Source organism: Anser brachyrhynchus (assembly GCF_964034855.1).
Source record: "Anser brachyrhynchus genome assembly, chromosome: 8".
Classification (NCBI taxonomy): Eukaryota; Metazoa; Chordata; class Aves; order Anseriformes; family Anatidae; genus Anser; species Anser brachyrhynchus.
The window spans coordinates 19689846-19703625 of record NC_137702.1 but is presented as its reverse complement, the minus strand read 5'-3'; the positions used below and the strand labels follow the sequence as shown (position 1 = coordinate 19703625).

Sequence of the window (13780 nt, the reverse complement as noted above, 5' to 3'; positions counted from 1 at the left end):
ACCATTTTATGGATGACTGCTCTGCTGAATACACCCCCCCACAAAACAAAACAAAACAAAAACCCTTTCAAATAAAAGCACAAAACCATTTTTAAAAGCAGTATTACAATTGGTGCAAAAAAGACCAATAAGAAAAACAACCAAACATATTAAATTGTGAACAGCCATTGTAGCCTGTGATCAGTCTAATGAAGAGCCAACCTATTCCATGATTAGGTCATGCTTCTGTTAAAAATCAAGTAATCTCAAATTGTTTTTAGACTTACGTTCATGAAACTGATTTTTAACATGCAAGAATACATCATTTCCTTCTCTTTATAATGCATTTCCAGATCTTCCACAAGAGTTTTGCATGCAAAAATACTCAAGCAAGTGCCTAATGAATGGCCTGGCAGATCACTCTCTGAATCATACAGTGTTGACAAGTTCTTTTCTAAATGATTCCACTGCATGGTGGGAAATCTTGTGCCAGAGATTGTTGTATTTCATCAGAGGCATGGTCCAGTAAGCATTATGGTGAACTGCATAGTGATCTACTGTTTTCCTTTTGAGTATTCATTAAAACATCATTGTTATATTAAGTTCCAGAATGAATATATATATATATATATATACAGTATTAGAAGACACTTTACAGCTTTATAGCAATTTACCTTGTTCAGGGGACGAAACATAATTAAATAGAAGAGTTAATGTGAACCTGATCTCTTTTTCTGAGTCATCAGCAGATTATGAAACTGAGTCTTCAGCTTCAAAAGCAATTTTGACCTTTACCTCTGCAATTTTACCTCTTGCTAGAACATAGCAAATTGCACTTATTTTAACACACAGTCAATTACTTGAACTCAAAAAACTTCCAATTAACCGATTAGCTTTCTCTAGAAAAAGACAAATATCCTTTAATATCCTTAAGATCTAAAATAAATACTAGCTGAAGCTTAACTTCAATTGACTTAAGCCCAAAATAACATCAGTGGGGTAATGCAATGTGGAAAATCCAGAGTTTTATCAGATTCAGGACTACATTTATTAAGATGAATCGGGAAGATTATCCTTACATTTGCATGTTGTAGAAAAACATTCTTTTTGAACAGTAAATGGCAAGCAGGCTAATGGCAAGATTTTGCCTAAAAGAAGTTATTTCAAGCTGAGTGAATTCTTCTGCATTTGTTCCCTTTACTGGAAAGACACATTTAAATTGTTCCTCTTGAAGGAGACTTCTAAAGGCAAAATTGTCAGCCAGGCACTGACTGCCAAACATGGCCAACATTTTCTGACTGAAGTGCGTAGGAAATCCACAAAACGCTACCTATATTTTTGAGGTTCTGATAATCTCTAACATGTCGGTTCCAAGGCAGTCATGTTCTGCAGCTGAGCGAGGGATCGTGGTGGGCAGGTGCTTTTCTGCTTCGAGGCCACTCGAGGCAGCCGAGGGAGCCGATAGGCCCGGCCAGGCCCTGCCAGACCCCAGCAGCGAACAGGGCAGGTGACAGGGCATGGCGTTTCAGTCAGGCCGTGGCACAGCAGTTTGTGCCTGCAGGGGTAGCAGGGAGGGCAGAGGATCCCTGCCCACTCAGGAGACCAGCTCACCTACCAGCTGCCTCCCAGACACCAAACCCAGCCATGGCCACCGCCAGGCGGCAAATGCTCACCAAAGAGCTCACCAAAAAGACTGTGGCAACCCAGACCCAGTGCCTGCTCAAAGATGTGGCTGTGCAGGTCTCTGCCTGCAGGGACTGCCTGAGCCTGTTCGTGCCAATAGAGGGTGGCAGGGATACTGCCTGCGTGAGGTGCGAGCAGGTGGAGGATCTGGTCAGCCTGGTGGCAGAGCTCAAGGAGGAGGTGGAGAGATTAAGGACTGTCAGGGAGTGTGAGCAGGAGTTAGACTGGTGGAGTCACTCCATGCCATGCCTGAGAGAAAGGCACTGGGGCGACGCACCCCTAATAGTGGGGGACCCCCTGGCCTGTCACTCTCAGGCAGAGGGAGGGGACCTGAGAGATGGAGAGGAATGGAAACAGGTCCCTGCTAGGCGTTGCAGGTGAGCCCCCTCCCTACCTGCCTCACCTCCCCAGGTGCCGTTACACAATAGGTTTGAGGCCCTGGAGCTCGAAGGACAGAGTGGTGGGGATGTGGGGGAAAGTCACAAGAAGCTGTCTAGGGCAAGGAATTTGACTCCACGCCTCAAGACTTCCTCCACCAAGAAGGAAAGAAGGGTAATGGTCGTAGCTGACTCCCTTCTGAAGGGAACAGAAGGCCCCATATGTCGGCAGGCCCCTACCCATAGGGAAGTCTGCTGCCTCCCTGCGGCCCGGGTCCGGGACATCACCAGGAAACTTCCTGACCTGGTTCGCCCCTCCCATTATTACTCCTTAGTGATAATTCAGGCTGGCAGCGATGCCAGCAGGAGCAGGGAGATGAACAGCCCCCTGTACTCAGCTCTGGTGAGGCCGCACCTCAAGTACGATGTTCAGTTTTGGGCCCCTCAGTATAAGAAAGACATCGAGACCTTGGAGCATGTCCAGAGAAGGGCTACAAAGCTGGTGAAGGATGTGGAACACAAGTCCTATGAGGAGCGGCTGAGGGAACTGGGATTGTTTAGTCTGGAGAAGAGGAAGCTCAGGGGAGACCTTATTGCTCTATACAATTACCTGAAAGGAAGGTGTGGGGAGCTGGGGGTCGGCCTCTTCTCACAGGTAACTAGCAATAGGACTAGAGGGAATGGACTCAAGTTGCGCAAGGGGAGGTTTAGGTTAGAAACGAGGAGACATTTCTTCTCAGAAAGAGCAGTCGGGCATTGGAACAGGTTGCCCAGGGAGGTGGTGGAGTCACTGTCTCTGGGGATGTTTAAGGGAAGGTTGGACATGGTGGTTAGGGATGTGGTTTAGTGGTTGACATTGGTAGTAGGGTGATGGTTGGACCAGATGATCTTGAAGGTCTTTTCCTACCTTAATGATTCTATGATTTTGTGATTACTTATTGCTTTGTCATCCCATGAATAAACCTAGAAATTATAATCTAGGCTGGTATGCTTTAATAGTGACTTAAATTGAACTTTCTGTGAATGGCAGGGGAGTAATGTTATCACTAGTGGAATTCTAGGGACAGAATTAATTTCCTACTGCTGGGCTAATAAATCAAAAACAACTGAATTTTAGACTACCCAAATCATGTACTTGGACCTTTTCCTTAGGCAATTAGCAGTGTTTTCAGAGGGGCTAATTCAAATTAGTATAGATTGATACATTTGGTGGGATATTTGTCTTTAAACTGCTCCCTAGATTTCATGATGAATAAATTCTGTACAACTTCCAAAATAATTTTGATTTTTGAAGAATAAATCTAGGAGGCAAACCTCAGCAAAATACAAAAATGTGTCTACTACGGCATTCGCAAACATCCCTCTGTGGACACAATTCATTCTACTTTTAATTACTATGTGAAAGAAAAAAAAAAGATTTATTTTAACTATACCATGATTAAATATTTAGAATTTGTGGAGTCTGTACTTTTAAATCAGAGGTCCTTGGTACTGTAGAACTTACATTGTGTCACTGGTTATATAAGCCTTGATGTACTCACATTCAAGTACAATATAGAACCAGTCATAAACTTCCATGTACCTAGTCACCTAAGGAAGCACATCGTATTACATCACACTGGGCAGAATTTCAGAAGCAACCCTAACATTTCGGTAGTACTTCAAGAGAGAGACTTTTTATGGTAGCCTGCTATTGAAAATTATGCGTGGCATTCTTGTGGTATATATATTCTGGTAAAAAACAGTTTCCTTTTCACTGAGAATGAGTACTTTGGAGCTCTACATGCTGAGTTCAATCACATATATTTCAAGTGCTTGCACCCTTACCCTACGCTTAGCAGGCAACAGGGGTCATGCATTCCAGTGCAGAGCAAAAGAAAAAATGTGCTCAGCCGCAAAACTGTTTTTCATTTTTTAAGATCTAACATGCATTCCTTGCAGAATGATAATGTTGAAGTTCATCTCACAAGGCTTTAATCCTTCTCAAGTAAAAATTGTAATTTATTGCCTTGAGGAAGAGACACCAAAAAAAAAAAGATTGAATAGAATAGAAAAACTTCAAATTCCCTTAATGTGGTCTTTCTGCATATTCTGCTAGGTACTTCTCATCACTGTAAGATAAAAAATATAAGACAGACTTTATAAGGGCAATGAGTTACACTAGAAGAAAGCAATAACAGTGAAACAAAATGGTGCATAACATTCCAGATTTTTTTTTTTTTTTAAGTCTTTTCAAATCTTCAGAAAAGAGAAGCAAGAGGAAAAATGGAAGCAGTGAGATTTTCTTTTCTCTCTTACAATATAATGTATGCATTCAGTTTATAAAGTGAGGGATTAATCCTGCTGCTTTGTATACACTTCACAATTTGCCATTAATCCATCTGGAAATGTCAGCTGAAAAGAACTTGCTGACACAGAGACCCACAGCTGGGTAGAGAGCCAAAAACACTGGAGTTAAAACAGAGAAAGAAGACTGACAAAACAAGGTGTTCCTACTCCTTAAATTCCTTCCACCGCAGAAGCACAAGACCGCTTGTCATACAGATGTGATCAGCCTTCAACCATCAGTCACTTCTTTTTGTCTACAAAACATGATTTTTTGTTCTCATTTATTCTGTACACAAAGCATTATTGTTGAGGTAAACAGCTCGTAAAATGAGGCAAGTTTGGTCCTCTGATTATTATCCCTTACTGATAATTCAGGTTAGCAGAGATGTGAAAATCGCTAAGAGAAGCATGAAGATTATCAAAAGGGACTTCAGGGGATTGTGGCAGTTAGTGGATGGAGCGGGAGCAGAGCTGGTGTTTTTCTTTATCCCTTCAGCAGCGGGGAGGGGTACTGAAAGGACCTGGAAAGCCCAGCTGATCAATACCTGGCTGAGAGGCTGGTGCAATCACAGGATTTTTAATTTTTAATTTTTTTGACCGTGGGGTGGTTTACTCGGTGCCTGGCCTGATTGATGGCTGGTCCCACCTGTCTCAAAGGAGGAAATGGATCCTAGCCCAGGAGCTGGCAGGGCTCATTGAGAGGGCTTTAAACTAGGTTTTTAAAAGCTGGATGCTCATGGGTAGAGGGAATGGCCTTAAATTGTGCTGGGGGGGGGGCATAGGTTGGAAATTAGGAGACATTTCTTCTCACAAAGAGTAGTCAGGCATTGGAACTGGTTGTCCAGGGAAGTGGTGGTGTCACTGTTCCTGGGAGATTTTAACGAGACGTTGGACTTGGTGCTTAGGGACATGGTTTAGTGGGTGATATTGGTAGTAGGGGAATGGTTGGACCAGATGATTTTGAAGGTCTTTTCCAACCTTAATGATTATATAAACTTTTCATGTTTGAAAATGTTAGTTTAAAGAAGAAACAGTATGTTCTCCTCATGTAAAAAACAAACAAAAAAACTACTGAATTAAATTAGATTTAATTAAATCTGATTTAATTTCGATTTTTTTTTTTCCTTTGATGAGATGAAGTTTATTTTCTTCTTTCAGGAAGCCAATTATTTCCCATTATATTCGTTACATTAGGAGACTAGTGATAGAAATTTAGTAAGGAATTGAATTTTTCTCTCATTTAATGTCAATGCGCAGATTCACACTGGCAGATTCTCATTCACCGTGTATTCTTCCCACTAAGTTTGACAAATGACTGCAAGATGAAGTCCTAATTGCAGGACCAAGGATCAAATGAACAGTTTAAATGTCTGCCACCCCACAATGTAACTTTTTTTATTTTTCCCTCTCATTCAGAAAGAAATGTTTTCTGTGAGAAGTGAATAACATCAGTAAGATGAGTATACAGATTCATCTATTTATGCTTGGATAATGTACATATCCTCTTAGATTCTTGAGAATTTGTCGAATAAAGCCAGCAGTCTTATGTAAATTATGTGGATAATGAATAATACTCTAAAATTCCTAAGGGAATAGTAAAGGAAATAATATTAACTATAGTGCCTTAAGGAAAAAGCTAATTAACTCAAGTGTTTCAAGCCAGGTGATGATCAAAGAAATTTAGTTTACTTACAACATGTAATTAACTGGCGATCAGTGAACTTCAGGATCAATACCAGCAATGCAATACATAAACTAGAATTCTAGACACAAAATGTTAAAGAACACCTACAGACTTCTGAACAACCTTCTATAAATCTTACACAAAATTTCCCTCCCTGCCCCTATACACATAGTTCTGTGGATTTTCATATTTATACACACTGTGTGGGTGCTCCAGTTTCATGTCTACACCTGTTGCTTCCCACACCCTGGTGACCTTCATGCTGGTAACAAAGCCCTCCAGTAGTCACAATTGCACACTTCAGGTGAGTTCTACTTGCTCCTCTGTGCTGATACCCCACAAGCTGGGTGCTGGCAGCTCACACTGTCTGGCAGGCAGGATGCTCTGCCTGTCCTGGGTGGGGGGAGTGAAGCTGGTAGAGACATCTAACAGTACCAAAACAGGTTCAAGTGCTGCTATGATCCCACTCGGCTTACTCCAAGGTCCTTCCCCATTATCACAGGTATTCTGTCTTTCTTATGTTAATCTTTTCAAAATGACTCCTTTTCTCACAAGTTTCTTGGTAGTCCTCTGGTGACTATTTAATCTGTCTGGTGGATATTTTAAGTGTAGTTTTATCAAGAGGAAGCCATGCAGATCTTTTATTGGCCCAAGAATCATATAGCTAATCTGAGTTTTTATAAAATTCTAGAAGGTATTTCTGTAGGGCTAGTCTAGAGTTATGTCTGTCAGTGAGATTTGGGGATTACTACAATACATTTAAAAAAAAAAATGAAAGGCTGTAAGGAAATTACAAAGGTACTGGATCAAAACTTTTACTAAAATTCTAAAATTTATAATGTCAACATTTGAAAGCTAGTAAATAATGGAATACAAGTGCAGGGTCATCTGCCACTATCAATAACATGCTCAGCTACTTGTTATGTTTATCTTCATGCTGATCTATGGATTTAGCTCCTCCTTCTACCTTCATCTCCCAGGTACTATTTAACATTTACCAAGAAAAAAACTCAAAATTATCATCAGTAAAGCAAAACACCCTGCAATATAAAGCTAATAAGTGATAGAAATACTTTTCCATCACAATCCAGTGAGTGAAAACTGAAAATAATAATGAGAATAACCAGCAAAAGGTATTTTCTCTATTTAAATGGATACAACAAAATTTCTTTACTTACTCAAAGTAAGTTAATAATGTAACGTTTTGCAAAGAGAATCAAAACTGGGAAAGTCATAGTCATGAATCTCTGTGATTTCTGAACGATTAAATGGTTTCTCCAAACTTGTGTTTACCTATGCTGGATTTCTGTGGAGACAATAATTATGTATTCATTTATATAATTCTTCATATGTATAAGTGTATAATTTATAGCTTATAATATGTATAGCCTATTTGCCTGGAAATTAAGTAGTGCAGTCATTATTTCACGTGTTTGAGTTACTCTCATAGGAAATGTCAGAAGGTAATATGGACTTTTGTCCAAGTTTTGTAAATATTAAGAGGCCATGTTTGAACTTTAGCAAAATTCTCTTTTTGGAAGTCTAACATCAAGCTTTTGCATTATACTAAAGTTCTATCTTAAGCCAAGCTGTAATGGAATATGGTTTCACAAAGAGTAGTCCAAGTCATGTTGAAACATTATGCACCATTGTTCTGCTTGAAACATCTATTATTTTTCTGAGACCCCTATGTGTACTTTACAAGAAACAAAATGTGAATCTATTTGAATTTTCCTGTGATGAAGTTTTTACGCATTGAATATAAGTAGTCCCATTAACAATATCAAGATTTCTGAAAAAAGACAAGATTCACCTCAAAAGCTGATCCTTCTGAACAACAACAAAAGATAAATGTTGGTTGATACCAGATTAAAGTTGCTTTAATTTGTATTTCAATTGGACTTTTCCCTCTACATCAATGTTTATGAAGTTTCAGTGTTTTTTAAAGGGTGAAGACCCTATTCAGTAGCTGTATATCTGAACTGAACACAACAGGTTATCTTTCCTAGTAAACATAGTTGGTTAGTCCATGTTACTCTTACCAGGTTAGGGATTGACTATGAATTATGCTAAACCATATTCATCCTCTGGTGTGGAGTACAACTCTGGGATGAATTTTGCCTCACTCACCTAACTTACTCCTTCAGCAATGGTTCCTGTTAGGAAAAGATTAATCAGTTCTAATATTTTGAGAGTTCCAAGCCTCAGCTGATGAGTATTACTTGCATGAAACAAGTATAAGAGTAATTTCATTCTGTTCATCATTATTTGGGTAGAGGTTAGACAGCAATTTACCTGTTCACAAAGAAAGGAGATAAATAGAAAAATGGTAAACTTTGGGAAAATTAAAATTTTAGGTCTGAGGGCCAGTCAACTTCAGCCTACAAAGGAGAAAACTGTCTGGAGATGGTCCTGGTTGAGGCTAGGATAGAGTTAATTTTCCTCCTAGGAGCTGGTAAAGTGCTGTGTTTTGGATTTAGGATGAGAATACTGTTGATATCACACTGATGTTTTAATTGTTGCAGAGCACTGCCTGCACTAAGCCAAGGACTTTCCAGCTTCTCACAATGTCCTGCCAGTGAGCAGTCTTAAGGTGCATCAGGAGCCGGGAGGGGACAGAACCAGGACAGCTGACCCCAACTGGCCAAAGGGGTATTCCACACCTTATGGGGTCATGCTGAACAATTATTATGGGGGTGCTGGCCGGGGTGGGGGGACCGGCTGCTCGGGGATAGGCTGGGCATCGGTCAGTGGGTGGTGAGCAGTTTCATTGTGCATCACTTGTTTTGTACACATTATTATTAGTAGTACTATTATCATTATTATTATTATTTTCCTTTCTATTCTGTCCTTATAAACTGTCTTTATCTCAACCCACAAGCTTTTTTTTTTCTTTTTTTCTTTTTTTTTTTTTTTCTTTTTTCTTTTTTTTTTTCTTCCGGATTTTCTCCCACATCCCACTGAGGGAGGGGGAGGGGGAGCAAACGGCTGTGTGGTGCTTAGCTGCTGTCTGGGCTGAACCACAACAGAGGTGTAACTAAACATGTTTTCAGGGCATGTTAGAAGGATGGTAAGAAAAAATCATTCTCATTAATCAAAGATAATCCAAACAAAAGAGTTGGTTATATATCACAAAGAGAAAATACTTTCATAGATCTGAAAAGTATGTTGTATCTCTCACCTTTGTAGAGTTTTTCTAGAAATATACACACTGCCATGCTTGACTCTCCACCTTCTGCCGTACCAAGTAGCCCTGTTAAAATGCTTTATGTTATATAATTACTCATTTAACTTCATCTATTTCTTGCTATGAAGATTTCAGCAGATCCAAAGAATCTTGCACGCTTTCTTAGAGAACTCCTTTCTAGATTAATATTTGGTGTGACCTGTTAAATGCTACAAAGGCACATCAGTCATCCAGCTCACTTTTTAGGAATCTTTTGAATTTTTGTGGCTTGAAAAATGTAAGACTTGCAGCAGAACTTCCCTTCCCTTCCCTTCCCTTCCCTTCCCTTCCCTTCCCTTCCCTTCCCTTCCCTTCCCTTCCCTTCCCTTCCCTTCCCTTCCCTTCCCTTCCCTTCCCTTCCCTTCCCTTCCCTTCCCTTCCCTTCCCTTCCCTTCCCTTCCCTTCCCTTCCCTTCCCTTCCCTTCCCTTCCCTTCCCTTCCCTTCCCTTCCCTTCCCTTCCCTTCCCTTCCCTTCCCTTCCCTTCCCTTCCCTTCCCTTCCCTTCCCTTCCCTTCCCTTCCCTTCCCTTCCCTTCCCTTCCCTTCCCTTCCCTTCCCTTCCCTTCCCTTCCCTTCCCTTCCCTTCCCTTCCCTTCCCTTCCCTTCCCTTCCCTTCCCTTCCCTTCCCTTCCCTTCCCTTCCCTTCCCTTCCCTTCCCTTCCCTTCCCTTCCCTTCCCTTCCCTTCCCTTCCCTTCCCTTCCCTTCCCTTCCCTTCCATTTTATATCTTGTAGCAGGATAACAGTTTCCTTTTCATCATCTACTCCTTGCCAGAAAAATTGCATTAACAGTGACTTCTCATGTATGCTATGCTTCTGCATAGACACAAAGGCAGACATGTTGTTTGAACAATTAGTCATTCTTCTTCATTCATACCTAGTCAATTTAAGTATGTTTTGCACATTTTTTTTTTCATTTACTAAATTGGTCCTGAAAAAAAAAAGGCTCATTAGACTAAGCATTGTAAAACAAATTATTTTTTTTGTCAATACAGTTTCTTCCCACTTCTACATAAATTTATAACACCCCTGCAATGGGACAACAAGCAGTTAAACGTGCAAAATGATGTTCACTAGAGATGTGAAATATATTTATCATAAACATATAAATTGTAACCCAATATAGGGAACAGGCCTTGGGTATCACTTACACCTCCCTCTTTAATAAATGGGTAAAAAAACATGGAGCCTCACAACCTTCAAGGAATATTCTTGCAACCCTTTTTCATCTTTATCCACTATTAGCAATACTGCGCATTATGCAAAGTACCTTTCTCTGACAGTAAATTCTTATTTTTAGCTCAGTTTAGATGTACCTTGTACGTCTAGGCATGCAGCTTTGTGTAAAATAATTTAAATTAAGTGACTAATTTTGGTAAAGAAATAAAATGCATATAGAAATGAGGAGTACATTGTGAAATCTTTTTCTGAAGAAAAATGAATTACTATGCCTTAAAAATTCATTTTTGGTTTCCTTCACAGGTAAAGAAGCAATTTTGTATAAGAGGAAGAAGTCATTTAAAAAAAGAGAGGCAAAAGGATTTTGAAACTGAAGTGACCATCCAAACATAAAGAAAGAATAAATGTAGTTATGAAGAAAAGAAAAGAAATAAAGCCTAGTTATTTAAACATCTGCAGAGAAAAAATCAGCAACAGACCATATCAAACTACATAGCAATGAAATGAAAATTCTTTTCTTAATTGGTTCTTGTTTCCAATCATTATGTTTTCTGCTCTGCCCTTAAGATATTGCAACTTTCTAATCATTTTCTTAAATTCACACTAGAAGCTACTGATGTACTTTCCCTTCTGTATTCTATGCCATGAACAATATACATCTCATTCAACACTGCTCAAGCTTGCATAGTGAAATCTATTCCAATGGAATTCATTTTATGATGCATACCAAAATATTTTAGTGTGCAACATAATCCACCACACACAGACCACTGGGCCTTGTGTTGTTATTTATTTCCATGCAAATGAGTTGAATGATATATTTTTATAGCTTCTTTCTAATGAAGTAGATGATAAAAAATCAATGAATAATCACATCTGTTATTCTACAGTTCTAAAAAATATATATTCTGACACAGAAATATTTAATAAGGTACAGGTAGCTTAGAGCTAATTGAAATGCATTCTGAATCAAGAATCCATCTGATTTAAACATTTCTAGATGTACGCATTTTAGTAACAAGGAGTCAATAAACCTTCTACTAATTTAAATGTAAAAGAATATCCTTCTCAATGTTCGGACATGTTCAGCTACATGGCTCACTGTTCTGAAAAAAAAACCAACCCTACAGGAGTCTCCTTAAGTGACACAGTGGCCAGCCCCAGCAATGTCCTAAATTGGTTAGATGTGTATACCACATTGCAGGTTTTCTGCAAGTCAGTTTGTTGGGCATACAAACTCCAGTAAACATAGAGTAAATATACTAAGTATATATTGTGGTAGAGGGACCATGTATGTAAGAGCAAAAAATAAGTTCAATTGCCCTTTTCTGGGTAATTGGTTTGATTGTTTTTATGTCAGCTACTAGTATAGAATAGGAAGTCACTTCAAGGTGGATTTTCTTTAACATATAAAAGGGATATTTCTGAGCTTATTGTTTTCCACAGATAATTACTATGCTGATTATAGATCCACCTCCAATTTTTGTGCTACATATCATTTCATAGAAGGAACACTTCCCACCATTTTTCATAACACCTGCATGTTTCTGCATGCACCAGGTACTCAGGTTGTGAAAACCTTTTCAAAACTTAGTAACAACTCCTTTGAATCACTGCCCAACATCTCACCAGGGTCTATATTCTCCCTCATTTCTCAACACCCTTTTTTCTGTCTCGGGTGGGTTTTTCATATCCCTCATTTACTCTGTACCACCTCTTCTTTGTTTTCTTTCCACACTCATTCCTCTCTTTTGCTCCTCAAGCGACTTGACTGTAATCAGGATTATGTGCTTAGTAGAAAGAGGGACCCTGAATGAGGAAATCATTATGAAGGTGAATTTGTAAGTTTTCCTGTTATTGATGATTCCATTGACATTGATTTTTTTTTGTGTTGTCATCAGAATTTCCAGATGAATACAAACACATCAGAAGCGAAAAAAGACTCCTTTTCTGTTTTCTTGTTCCAAACAAAAATTTGTTTCTCGTAGCTCTTTCCCTTTTTCATAAACCATCCCTCTCACAAAGGATCTGGTGTTCCCAAGCAAATCACATATCTGAAGACTAGACCACCACCTCCTTGGAGAGGAGTAGGGGAACTGTGACATTCTGAGTAAAGAAACAAATATGTGAAAAAAAAAGTACAAGCACTACTACTACTACTACAACTACTAAAATAAAATAAATATTTCAGTTGAGTCACTGTGATTCTTTAACCCATGTTAAAAGTTGTATTGTCACAACTACAATGCACACCATTTTTTGGGGACACATAAAAACATTAAAAATCTACTGCTGACTATTGGCAGGGAAAAGGATGATGTCATAAAGGCTGGAGATTAATTTTTTTAGAGATATAACTATTATTTTTGGAAGAACTAAACCAGAAGTATTAGCCAAGCCAGTAACAGAAAACATATAAGAGAGTCTAAGATGCTGTCAAGATGATGAACTGAAAGATGTGCTCACAATTTTCAATTTTATTAATTTTATCTTATATGGACTACAGAATCTGTGGTCACTGAGTAATTAACTTCCAGATACTGGATGGCTTGGAATGGGTAAGGAAAAATACTTAGAGCCTCCTAAAGCACTGTTGCAAATACCAGAAGAGTTAACTCTCAAATGTAACTTTGTCACTGTTTATATTTGGATAGCAAATATATTTTAATGTATAGAAAATTCTGAATCTTAGGTTAGAATGCCCGAGGAACCTGTTTCCAGCCTTGGAAAAGTTAAGAATTCAGAAATAAAATTTTGGCTTATGTAGAGAACTTTCAGAAATATTTACAAGGAGGTATAAACTGGTTCTGTATAAGAAGTCACTTCCAATTTTATTTCCGTTGTGAATTCATTGGTTAAAACTCCCTTTTAAAGACACAATAAGAGAGCTGATGATGCCAGAACGGTATCTAAACATTTGAAAATAGATTTTTAGCTAGTAAAATCAGTGAAGCCAGAGGAAATTCTTATCAGCAGAGACTTACTACTCAAATTAGTTCTTTCCTTTCTTCCAGCATAAGTAACATTTTATTTACCTTCAATTTAGATTATAAATGGTATTATAGGTCTATTTATCCATTGAAAAATCCATATAATACAAAAACATATATGGGATGTGTTCTAGAAGAATAATTAATTTTAGTGGGAAAAAGATGGCAGTAGAAATTCATAGGAAATGAGACTTCCTAAACAGAGAAACCAATTTGTCTTTCGGACCTTACCCTTGAAAGTGTCTTCCTTCTACTTGGAAATTTAAAGTGCTTAACTATAATTTTAAACATTAAAGCTGTGACAAAATGTTAATCTCTAAAATAAATCACTGCAGAT

At 38.6% G+C, this 13780-nt stretch overlaps 1 long non-coding RNA gene across 10 annotated transcripts in view; it reads left to right on the top strand.

The window, feature by feature from the left end:
• Window positions 1–12646, top strand: part of LOC308199022 — a 75646-nt gene extending 63000 nt beyond the window's left edge. For 7 of the 10 annotated variants that reach the window (XR_013954338.1, XR_013954339.1, XR_013954340.1 and 4 more), the window contains one exon: window positions 10757–12646. This is a non-coding gene — a long non-coding RNA (uncharacterized lncRNA). Of the gene's footprint in view, window positions 1–332; window positions 8704–10756 lie in introns of all 10 variants that reach the window. The other 3 variants (XR_013954346.1, XR_013954347.1, XR_013954341.1) reach the window with 2 other exon arrangements.
• The last annotated feature ends 1134 nt before the right edge of the window (window positions 12647–13780 follow it).